The sequence below is a fragment of the Monodon monoceros genome, unplaced genomic scaffold (assembly GCF_005190385.1).
Source record: "Monodon monoceros isolate NGI ecotype Baffin Bay Population unplaced genomic scaffold, NGI_Narwhal_1 Super_Scaffold_9, whole genome shotgun sequence".
In the NCBI taxonomy this organism is placed as follows: Eukaryota; Metazoa; Chordata; class Mammalia; order Artiodactyla; family Monodontidae; genus Monodon; species Monodon monoceros.
In genome coordinates, this window is record NW_021703786.1 from 35,165,546 (window position 1) to 35,177,725 (window position 12,180).

Genomic DNA, 12,180 nt, shown 5'->3' on the forward strand with positions numbered 1-12,180 from the left:
TGCACAAGACCTGGAAATTTAAATTGGTATAAGAAAAAGCTCTTAATCTCAGACTACTTACAATATGATTGAAGAGAGTATATAAGTAAAATCATGTGAACAAGATGGTAGCATGTGTGCAGTTGAGAGGAAAGTGAGATCATTTTGTCTGGGGTGATGAGGTTTTTTTTTTGGGTTTTGGTCATGTTATACTGAAGCAAGAGCAGAAGTATAGGCAGACTGAATGACAGAGAACATTGCAAGGGTAAGAAACTCAGGAAGCAAATGTCTAGAATAGTGGTAGAAACGATGCATAGACTTCTGAAGTTAGAGCAGTTGAGGCAACTAGTGAGGAGTACAATCGGAGAATCGGGGTGAATGTATATTTCAGTAACACATTTTCTCAAGTAGATTTATTTTTGAACTCCATTTATTTACATGCCCACAAATCCTAGGCCATTAATAATGCATTCTTCTGAACTTGTAACTAAAATGTCTTAGATATCCCAAAAGAGAAAAGAATACATCATGTGTAGTTTTCACTACTTGCCTTCTTCAGTTTTCTGATGTAATTCCTAGAACATTCTGTCTCCCTTCCCCTGACTCTCACTGCCAGATTTTTAATCATAATGGATTCTGCTAAAGCTCTTTGAATTTCCTGTTTAATCCATATTCAGTAGAAGAAATAACACATTTCCTTGTTTTTTTGTTTTTTGTTTATTTTGGTAGAACTTAGAGTGACTGTTGGAGAGATTTGGTTTAAATTTAAGAAGCAGAAAAACTACGATAAGTAAAAAAAAAACAACAACAAAACACAATGTATACAGGATCAACGGAATTTTTAAGATCTTAAAATAGTTAAATTCCCCAAAAGTAAAAAAAACTGTGCAAAGAAATGTGACCATACAGAAATCTGGAGAGTAAAAATCTGTTGTGAGCTTTTCTTCCTTTGCAATAACTCTGACCACCATTTAGGTCAATTTGGGCAATAAAACTCAAAACACCAGTTTACATTTTTAGCAAATATAAGTGCGGTATAGAATCTCCCACAGATGCGGTATGTCTCAGGCCATTTGGAAGACTCAGGATCTGCCACATCCCAGACTCTCAGGAGGACACTTCGGAATCTGAAGCATCTTTTAATGTCCACATGTCCTAGGTCAGGGTCTGATGGCACGAAGACACTGCACCCCACACAGGGCGGCGGGAAGGAGAAGGGGCTGCGGAATGCAGACCTGGGAGGGGACCGCTCAAAAGCCGAGAGGCAGAGAAGAAAGGATTCTTAGTGGGTATGACGCAGGAGGCAGATAAGGATGGGGCGGCGGACCAAGGTCACACGCCAGGATACTGCAGACTTTGGACTCAAATCGGAGTCCCTGACTTCAAGCCCGTTGTTTCTGCCAGTGTCCCGGGGGGAGCTGGGCGAGGTCTCCACGAAGGAGGCAGATCTGAGGCGCCGGGGGCCCCGGGGGCTGAGCCACGAGGCCGCGCTGCAGAGACGGGCGGCCAGGCGGACCCAGGCGTCCCGGGCCTTGGTGCGCCCGCTCGCCCCGCCCTCGAAGCCCCGCCCCCTCTAAGCCCCGCCCCCAGGGTCGCTCTCCGCGCCTGCGCCGGGATGCGCCGGGCCGAGCGGCGGGAGCGCGCCCGTCTGCCGGCGGCGTCCTCGGGGTGCCCCGCCCTCAGGTGCGTCCTGCGCGGGGCGGAGCGCGGCTTCCGGCACCGCGCCCTCCCCTCTCCGCCCCTGCCCTCCCCGTCCTGCAGCGTCGGGGGCGCGCGCGCGCGGCCGCCCTCTCGGACACTGTTCCGAGCTGAGGTCCCCGCAGAGTCCGCGTGTCCCGGCCGGTCGGCGCTCGGCCCGGCCCTGAGGTGACGCGGTCGCCCAGGGCTGCGGGGTGTGAGGCCCGCCGGGGTGGCTGTCACCCCTGGGAGGGGGTGAGGGGTCGAGGAGGGGCGGCCGGCGGGGTAGGGGCGGTGGGTGCGGCCGGGGGGTCTGGGGCTTGGAGTGCAGCGGGGCTCGGAGGGGGCCGAGCCGGCAGCTGGGGGGCAGAAGGGTCCCCGAGGTCGGGGAGAGCGCGGTTGCGGCGTGTCCTGTGGAGGAGGATGCTGTTGGCCCCCCGGGGTGTCGGGGTGCGGATGCCGGGGTCGCCGCGGGACCCCTGCCTTGGGCTGGCCGGGGTGGTCTCCATCCTCAGGGCGCCGTTGCGGAGGGCGGAGATGTTGGGAAGGAAATTCCCTCTGAACACCTGGCCGCGAGCGCGGGTTCCCTTGGGAGCTTCGGGCTGCTCCTCGCTCTGCGCTAGGAGGAGTTCGGGAGAGATGCGCAGAGCTTGGGCCACGGTTTTGGGGGAAATGCCCTGGTTCCCGAAACGCAAGGCTCCAGGCGTGGAAGTATTGATACTACAGCAGACGCGAAAGCTCGGGAGGCTGCCGGCGCTCATAGCTGCAGGAGGGTTGCTTCTGGGCTCCCAAGGCTTGGACAGACGTTTCTAAATAAGTCTGAAAGAATAAAGGCAGTCACGTTTACTTTCCATCGAGGACGTTGTGCAGGAACGGAAGGGGAGAAAAGGAGTGTATGTTGGACTCCCAGCCGTGAGCCAGGTTCAGTATTATCTCGTTCAGTCTTGCCAGCATCCTTTGGAGGTCGGAGGGGTCTTATTCTATTGGGCAGATGTGGAAAACGCTTCCCAAAAAAGTCAAGTCACATATTTCGGTCCCAACTAGCCAAAAGGGCTGAGCTTCCAACCCAGGGATGCCAGACTCTAAATTCTCGTCCTTGATGCCCTATATTTTGCTTCTATCCAGAGAGCGATGTTACATATTTTTAGGGAAGACTCCGTACAAGAGAACATTATTAGGGCAGTTAGGGCTCTTGGGGGTATTTGGGTTAAAAGCTAACTAGTAAGGCATTAATCCTGGAATATGTGCTGTTTAAGTGTATTTTCCTTCAAACAGGATTCAGTATAGGGAAATCTTGCATTCAGGGTCAAAGCAAGTTTATTAATACATTAATACATTATTAATACATTACAGGTTTATCTGAGTGTCTTTTATATTCTAGATGCTAAGCTATGTGCCAAGAATGCCAAGATGAATACGATTTGTAATCTCTGCCCTTGAGCTTGAGGAGATGATTGCATAAAAGAATTTTGTAGTATTCTCATAAATTGGAATCTTTGCTAGTGTGTGAATTAATCGTCGTAGAATAGTTGTAAGCACAAGTTTTTCGGAACCTGTTATATATAAGAAAAGGTATTGGATAACTTGTCATGTGGGTACCATTGCATTATTTACCCATTCAGCAAGAAATACTGTCATAAAATTTAGGTTAAATCATATTGACAATTATTATTTTCTTTTATTATTATACTACCTTCAGTAAATTTTAAAACACTAGAGAAGAAGAGAACATTTATAATTTATTCCCTGTTAAGTTAAAAGGCTTGATTTCTTTTTTTGACTCTGCTTCGCTGCTTGTGAGATCTTAGTTCCCCGACCAGGGATTGAACCTGGCCCTCAGCAGTGAGAGTGCCGAGTCCTAACCGCTGGACCACCATGGAATTCCTGTAAAAGGCTTGATTTTAATAGTGCCTTTTTTTTTTTTTAATTTATTTCTGGTTGTGCCAGGTCTTAGTTGAGGTAGGTGGGCTCCTTAGTTGCAGCTCACCAGCTCCTTTAGTTGGGGCACACATGCTCCTTAGTTGTGACATGCGAACTCTTAGTTGTGGCATGCATGTGGGATCTAGTTCCCTGACCAGGGATTAAACCCGCATCCCCTGCATTGGGAGGTGGATTCTTAACCACCGCGCCACCAGGGAAGTCCCGATAGTGCTTTTGTTTTATTAGTTGAGAAGCCAGTGATGTGTGTAGCTGGGCAGGAACTTCTTTCAAGTCATCTGCCAAAGATGTTCTTAACCTCTTCTTCTGAAAAATAAATCTTAAATTAAAGGTCTCATTGATACCAGATTCCATTTAGCTTTTATCTCTCAGAGTTCTAGTGGAAACAAAATCTTCAGTTTAGGCCAAAATGGCACCTTGTTGAAATGTATAACATTACCTCTGATGCGGCTGTAGGTAGGTGGATAGAAGGGGTAGTGGAACGTTTCGGAAATTTCTCCTGATGGCTTCAGTTTCTCAGTGAAGTGGGGATCAAGGTCATCATTTGAGGGCGATGCTGTGGGTGGAAGCTTTGGGGATTAGGAAAGTGAAAGGACTAGTGAAATATGGGATTGCCAGGCAATTAAACAATTATTCTTAGGTATGAAAAGTGCAGTCAAGGAAGTATGGGTACACAAAATAAAGATGTCTAGTCTAATTTTGTATATAAGGTATTTGACAACCTGTTTCCAGGGCCTGTCCTAATAGTGTCATCTAGAGGGTACACCTGCCCTTTTTGCCCCAATTCACTTTGCCCGAGCCTCTGCCTCATTGCAGGTTTCCCTGTTCTTTACACGAGTCAAGCCCCTTTGGGGAGTCTAGTTCTTCCATTCTTTTTCCCTGCCTGGAATTTGCATTCCACTCTTTCCCAGACTCTTTCCCCCAGTTGCACTTACCACATTATATTAAATTTTATCTATCTGCAAAGTCAGTGACAGTGTCTAACTCCGTTTTGTATTTTTTTTAAAAAGTTTGGTGCATAAATCCCTCAGTAAATGTTTAATGACTATGCCGCTTTTCTTCTTTCTTCCTCCTTTTGTCTGTAACGGTGGTCAGCAAGCTTTTTCTGTGAAGAGCCACACAGTAAATGTTTTAGATTTTGTGGACCACATGGCCTCTGTCTTGATTACTGAACTCTGCCGTTGTAGCACAAAGCAGTCACAGGCGGCACAGAAACAGCTGAGCATGGCTCTGCTCCAATAACACTTTATTTCTAGACTCGAGATTTGAGTTTCCTATAATTTTTACATGTCACAAAATACTGTTATTCTTTGATTTTTTCCCCCCATTTAAAAATGTGAAAAACATTCCTAACTACTGGGCTGTACAAAACAGTCTGTGGGCTGGATTTAACCCCCTCGGGCTCCGTTACAGACCTTTGATCTATAAAGACTCTCAGCAAATCTGGATAAAGGAACTTGCGGTAAGATGATACCGGTTTTAGTATTACCATGGGTGGTAGAGAAGCAAAGAAGGCAGTCTTTTTTTGTCACGGATTTCATGGTCAAGTTCAAGATTAAGATGTAAACAAATCATGATGACACAGCATGGTAACCGCAATTACAGTTTATTTATTGGAACAAAGGAGGAATAATCAGCTCTGCTTGGGTGGATGAGAAGTCACCTCTAATAGTCGTCTGTTGGGGATACTTTCAGCTTAGATCCTTTCCAGGAATCTTTTCAAACTTGCTAAGGTGACTGACCACATCTTTTGCCAGGACGGCTGTGAACATTCCGATGGCTCAATTCCTTTGTTTTATAGGATATAATCTTAATTTGTTCCTCTCAGAACTAAAATTAATACATTCTAGATAATTTTTTCTGACAGTTATTTCTAAAGGTCATGCACATTTTACTGCTTTGAGAAAGGTGAAATATATTTCATAGCACATATAGTAATCAGTGTTTCTTTAATACAGTAGTGAATTTCTGATACTGAATTTTGGGTGACGTAAATTCAGTCTTTAAGTCAACTATTAATGCATTAGAAAAGGAAGATGGGCTTTCCGTTTTCTTGCAATTTATTAGATTTAATGTGGATTATTTCATCTAGGAAAAGTATGGATATATGGCTGTTAGCATTACTGACGCCATCCTGGGCTCTTACAGTTTATCCTGTCCTTTCACGCACCCTACCCAGGACTGAACTGTGCAGTAAGTCACTTCTCTGTTGTCAAAGCTTTGCAGTTAATAGAAACTGTTTGAATAATCGTTAGGATCAGGTGGCCTCCATGCTCTGTTAGTCCCCAGACAACGATGATGTACATTCCCGGTGCCCACGAGACTAGGTACCCAGTCATGAATTTTGACTTAGAAGTACAAGTCCCGTTTCCAAGCACCTGCCTCCATACGCTGGGTTAACTATAAAGTCGTCCCAGGGGCCCCCGCCGGTGGGGAGGGGAGTGCAGCTGCAGGTCGTTTTTCCCCCGATCCGGAGCCCACCCTGTGAGTAGGTTACCCCGTAATAAACGGATCCATTGATTACGTGCAGCTGCCTGCCTCGTTTTGTTTTTCGGTCTCAAGGTGCTTTCTCAGTTCAGTGGGCACTTTTCGTTCCCTCCCTCCTCCAGCAGAAAGTTAAATATTTAATTAAACCTTTAGTGATACTAGGTGCATAAAACTAATTATTATTTAAAGCTCTATAACAAACTTAACACATTCCCCAGATATGCTGTGGAGCAATGGAAAGACACTTTAAATATTCTTAAAAATAATTTTGTACCCGTATTTCTATGTCTTTGTCATAGTTCTCGAGCAGTTAAGAATTGGCTTTGTTTAAGAGTTTTAAAGGTACTGCCTTGGTAAGACTTTGGAACTGTGTCAAGTATTGTAAGTTTTCCAAAAAGTACAATTTGTTAAAACTATGCCATTAGAAGTTTTATTGCTCTTAAGTTGTGAACTTGTGCTTTCAAGGGTCATCTTCTAATATACGTTGCAAAAGAGGTCTTACATGTGTTGTCTACTCAAAAAGCTGCTTTTTTACGGTTGTCTGGTCGTCTCTATTTACAATGCCCTGGGCTTGTGTGAACTCTGTTACTTGTGAGTAAACTCCTCCTGGATGTTGACTGTATGATTCTCTTCCCACTTACAGCCAATGTTAAATGCGGGGCAGGCCAAGCATCCTTCACTGCCTTTTGTTTTTGTCCTTTTGAATCTCTCCACATAAGGCTATAACGTTTGGGATAATTCAGGGGAATTATAGTGTAGAAAGAGGAAATTTAGAGCTTTATGCTAAATATGGGTTTTCTTTTGGTCCAGGAAAAGGCACAGGACGAGTTAAACTTTTTACAGATGTCCCCTTGCTGGCCGTGCCTCGTTCCTAACTTTGCAGCCCCGCTTTCAGCTGTGCACTGGAGTCAGAAGAGCCACTTTCATGTCACCTCTGCGGGGTGGACTTCCATCTTTCTTTCAGGAGACCTCAGTGCCCCGCCCATAGGGCTTGGTTTCAGCTCAGACACCCGTCTCTTTATCTTCGGCAGAGGTCTTCAGTATAGAAAGCACTGCCTTCCCATATCCTTCCTCCATCCCAAATCCCCCCTCCCTACCCTGCAAAGCAGTGTGGGGCGGGGGGGAGCAGAGGGGACTTTATGATCACATCACCAGTGGGAGGTGCAGGCTTCCCTCTTTTCGTTTTCCTTCCGGCTTCTCCCAAAGGACAGACATTAATTCGCAGAGACGCTGTGGTCTCAGCACTTGAAGAAGCAGCACAGTATTTCCCTCAGCACCTGTGGTTTGCAAGGAGCCTTTACAGTAGCTCGTGCTTCACAGGATGCAGAGCCATCCTCGCCTGATTGATTCCCCACGGCCCTTTTCAGATTGCACCTGCTTAGACTCCGCGGGTTGTGGGTGCCCAGGTGGGCAAATAGGTTCATCGTTGTCAGTTTATAAAAACCTGTCTGCAGCTTTGAAGTTACTGGTTAGGTGAACATTAAACTAAAAGTTAATGAAGAATCGATGTTAAGAACGTTTCATTTTAGTTTTCAAACACCCAAACCAGGTGTTTACTTTCTTGAAGAAAACAATAAGTCAATTGATTTTTCTTCTTGAAGATGTTTTAATAATTTGAGTAGATGGAAGTTCAAGGTTATTGAAATTTAACGTTTTTCACGTGATGAGACTGGAGCTTATGAATATAAAAAACATCGGTTTGTGCAGGTGAGTCATAGCGCTGATTCGTCTGTATACTTCATAACAGAGTTCATGCTTTCTGGTCAGCATTTTCTTCCCTCTGTCCTCTGGCCATCGATTCTGGGGGAATTACCTTGACTCAGTCCATTCTAACTCATCGATTTGGCACTCACCCCAGCTAGCAAGAATTTTATTTCTACCTGTCTGTTCCATTTCCAAATTCTCTAGCAGCTTTCTCTGAATTGCTTTGTCCTTGTTTCGTGAGTATGATAGCCCTTGAGGATGTTAGTTATACTACGTTTATAGACAGTAGTGATCAATGTGTGTCATTACTTTGCCATGTTCCAGGCACCATTTTCAGCTTTATGTGTATTTATTCTTTTGGTCATTCTGACAGGGACAGAGTAGGGAGACAAAGTAGGTAATTAAATAGTTAATCCCACTAGGGGATCATAAATGAAAAAGTATGGGAGACCCTGTAAGTTAACGATCACTCAGGAAAGCAGGTTTGCTTAACAACAGAACCAAGCAGTAGAAGCACGAGACATGCCCCCAAACAATGAAACGATGGTGTTATGAGACCCACATCCTGCCCAGTGAAGTCCGCAAGTTGATGATCCTTGAGAAGGGGCTTACATGTCTGCATGCACTAAGAGCAGAGATATCGGGGAAAGGTGACATTATACCAAAACCTGAAATAATTTACAATATCATAGTATGTGTAACAGGAGCGCTGTTTTGCTCATTTCCATAGCGCCATGACAATCCCGGTTGGGCCATATGGGGTCAAAAACTCCCCCGCCCACCATGTAGGAGGAGTTAATAGTGGAAGACTTGAAGAATGAAAAAGAAGGTGGTCTTTTCCCCCCTCCCCACTTTTCCTTTGCTTATAAAAATGTAGCCGCCGAGTTCTCAGGACGGCACTCCCTTGCCTGTGGGCTTGTATCTCTCACAAGCGTCCTGTACTAACAAACTCTTCCTTCCCTCTCACTCTGCCTCTCCCGGAATGCTTTCTGCGCTGAGACAGAAGACATTCTGGCTGAGGAAAAACGATGAGGAAGAAAAATTAGAGCTCAGGGGCAAAAGGAAAACAGCATGAAAACACCTTTTGCTTCAGAAGGGATTTTGTGCTTTGGAAGAAAGGACAAAACTGAGGCTGAATAGACACTGAAGTGACTCCTTTGATCAGTCATTGTACGTCATCTTCTGCAGAGACGTTTATCTCCCTGTTAATATTACTTTAAAGCTACTTTAAAAACTACATCAGTGGTTCTCCACTTTTTATCGGGCCCAGCACGCTCACTCCCGTTAGCGTCAGTGGAACTGTACACTTAGTAGGCAGGGAGGCACGTGGGTCTTTAACACTTCCCTTTGTTCCTGACACACTTCACTTTGAAAACCGCTGTTTTCGGAGTTTTCTAACCATGGAGTTAAGAACACATTATACTGTAACACTGGCTGAGTCCTTTGATGTGAGAAATAGAAACTGATCTGGCCAGCTTAAGTGAAAATAAAATATACTGGGTAAGATGATAGGGCATTTCACATAGTCCAAGGAAGAAGAATCAGGTTTTGGGCACAGCAGGTATCAAACCTTAGGGGAAAGCTTAGTTCTGAGAATGTATGAACTTTCTTAAATGCTTCTATTAATCTAACTGTTTCCGTGAGTCCCAGTCTCTGGGTCTCTTAGTTAAAAATTCCACTCTGCCTGGAGAAAACTTAAACGCTACCGCTCAGAGGTGGCCGTGGTGATGGTAGTCGTGGTGTGTCTGGTGGGATGGCGGGGTGTGTGCACAGGTTCATGGGCTTCAGGCGAGGCTGTTAAAGACTCAACCCTGAGTTCAGGGAGCAGTTCTCAAAGGAAGGAAGATACTGTGAGTCCGTCAGCTGCTTCAGGAGGGGCCTGTTTTCTAGAAACAAGCATCGAGCATGCAGCGTTCAATTGGAGTGAATAATTCAGCGGCTCCCACTAAATCAATGTGTTTTGGCAGATAGCTTGAGAATGTTCTTGCTGTTAAGTTGGTTAGTGTTTCTATGTTTCGTAGTAAATCATCCTCGAATGAGTGTGATCCGCCTGCCTTTCTCTACCTTCCACCCTCCCTCCTTCCCTCCTTCCTTTCTTCCTTCCTTTCATCGGCCTAGAGGTGATCACCAGCTCATTGCAGGATCTGATATAACAGGAATGAGGCTGTTGGGAGAATTTATTTTGAGTGTATCCTCCTTTCTTGGCTGCTGCAATTTTGCTCTTTTTAATTTACTCATTTAATATTTTTACAGTATATCTAATTGTGTAATTACTTTTTCCCCCACCATATAAGGAACACATATTGATGGGAAAATTGAGAAAATAGAAAAAAGCACAGAGGGAATGAAAGTTGTCTAAATCTCATCGTTAAATTTAAGAAAAAGCTCTCTTCTGTACATATAAAGAGGATGTTTATTTGATCCAAACTTTAATTATGTATATTGCCTTTTGGGGGGTAAGACAAGCTGCCTCTAAAAAGTTGCCTGCTTTTTTATCCAGGTGGAGACGGTCAGCCAGCTTGGAACAGACTGTTCTTGTGGTAGAGGGGGGTCACACCAGTGGCTGCCACAAATAGGTTTATATAAAACAAGGAACAAATATCTCTCTGAAGAAGGCTTAGCGGGACTTTTTTGGTGTCTCCTCCAAGCTGCCCTCTCGATACCTTTCTAGGTGACGGGGCCGAGCCAATTGGAGTAGGGACCACGGAGAGTGCACTCGGGAGCCCGGCCAGGCTGGCTTCTGCTTGCATATAACCTCTTTGAAGACCTGCAATGTGGTTCCAACAGAGGTCCACTTGCAGAAGGGGCCCCAGGGGCCTCCAGAGGGTCAGCTTAGCCTGGAAGAGGTCTACTGGGCCTGTGATGCAGTGATTTAGGTCATACAGCTCAAAAAGTATACTGAGGTGAAATTTGTTTCCGTCACTCCAAAGTGAAACCCTGTACTCATGAAGCACTTTCTCCCCTTCTCCTCTGGCATCTACCAGTCTGCATTCCATTTCTGTGGATTTATGTATTCTGGAAATTTCACATAAATGGAATCCGATTTGACCTTTTGTGTCTGGCTTCTTTCACTTAACGTAAGGTTTTGGAGGTTCATCCACGTTGTAGCATGTATCAGTACTGCATTCCTCTTTATGGTAAATAGTAAATCATTGCGTGTATACACCACAATTTGTTTTTCCCTTCGTCTGTTGGTAGACATTTGGGCTGTTTCTACGTCTTGGCAGTTATGACCCTGCGTGAACGTGCACTTGTTTGAGTCCCCATGGAGTAGTGGGATCATGTAGGAACCCTGTTTAACTTTTGGGGAGCTGCCAAACTTTTCCTCAGCAGCTAAACCACTTTGCAGTCCGGCCAGCAGTGTATGAGTACCCAGTTTAGCCACGGATTTCTTATGAGAAATTTGCTCTCTTTCAAAGCAGTATTCCTGCAGGTGATGCAGTGGTTATTCTCTGGCTGCTTTCAAGATTTTTCGCTGTCTTTCATTTTTAGCAGTTTAATCACGATGTGTTTGAATGTGGATTTCCTTCGATGTATCCTGTTTGGATTTCATCAAGCTTCTTGAAACTCTTAGGTGTTTCATCTCTGGCCAAATCTGGGAAGTTTTCAGCCAGTAATTCTGTAAATATGTTGTGCAGCATTAACACACTTCTCTCTTTCTGGGTCTCTGATCGTTTGAATGTTAGACCGTTTGTTATTGTCTCACAGTTCTCTGAGGTACTGTTAATTGTTAAAACAACAGCAAAAACAACAAAACCTCTTTTCTCTCTTTTGTTCAGATTGAGTAGCTTCTCTTGATCTATCAAGTTGACTGACTGTTTTTCTGTTGTCTCCATTCTGCTTTTGAGCCCATTCTGTGGATCTTGTGTATTTGTTGCTGTGTTTTTCTGTTCTAGGATGACTACTTGGTGCTGCTTGATATCTTGTTTCTTTGCTGACACTTTCATTGTTTTCAAGAATGAATGTTTTCTTGCCACTGTTTGCTGGAGCACTTTTTAAATAGCTGCCTTAAAGTTTTCGTCAGATAATTTCAAAATCTGTGTCATCTTGGCAGTGGCACCTGTGGGTAGAGTTGACATTTTTCACATGCTTCATTACCGGAGTCATTTTGGGTTGTGTGAGACTGCGGGTTTTGTTTTCATCCCGTAGAGAGCATTGATGTCTTCTTTTAGCGTGCTGTCCACCTGGTTAGGTTCAGGTCTTCAGTTTCTGCCCACGTTCTCTGAACTGTGGTTCTAATTTCGGTTTAGTTTTCAGAAGCCTTTGCAGTGCAGTTTGAATCTGTCCGTGTGTGCCGCCCAATGACCCATCCGGATCTGGGCGGTGGGTCTGTCTGTGAATTCAGTTCCTCAAGTGTTTGGTGCACAGAGTAGGATTTGATGCATGTTTACCCAG

General features: G+C 44.9%; 1 protein-coding gene and 1 non-coding gene across 5 annotated transcripts in view; one reads left to right on the plus strand and one right to left on the minus strand.

The window, feature by feature from the left end:
- Positions 1–12,180, plus strand: part of ABCA5 (ATP binding cassette subfamily A member 5) — a 114,312-nt gene that overhangs the window by 47,792 nt on the left and 54,340 nt on the right. For 2 of the 4 annotated variants that reach the window (XM_029212785.1, XM_029212782.1), the window contains exon 1: positions 2,060–2,577. The exons of 1 other annotated variant lie outside the window; for it this stretch is intronic. The gene's annotated coding sequence lies outside the window, so the exon portion shown is untranslated. Of the gene's footprint in view, positions 1–1,641; positions 1,663–2,059; positions 2,578–12,180 lie in introns of those variants that run through there. One more of the 4 variants, XM_029212784.1, reaches the window with a different exon arrangement.
- Positions 3,465–3,536, minus strand: TRNAE-CUC. Its single transcript has one exon. It is a non-coding gene; the product is annotated as a tRNA-Glu (tRNA).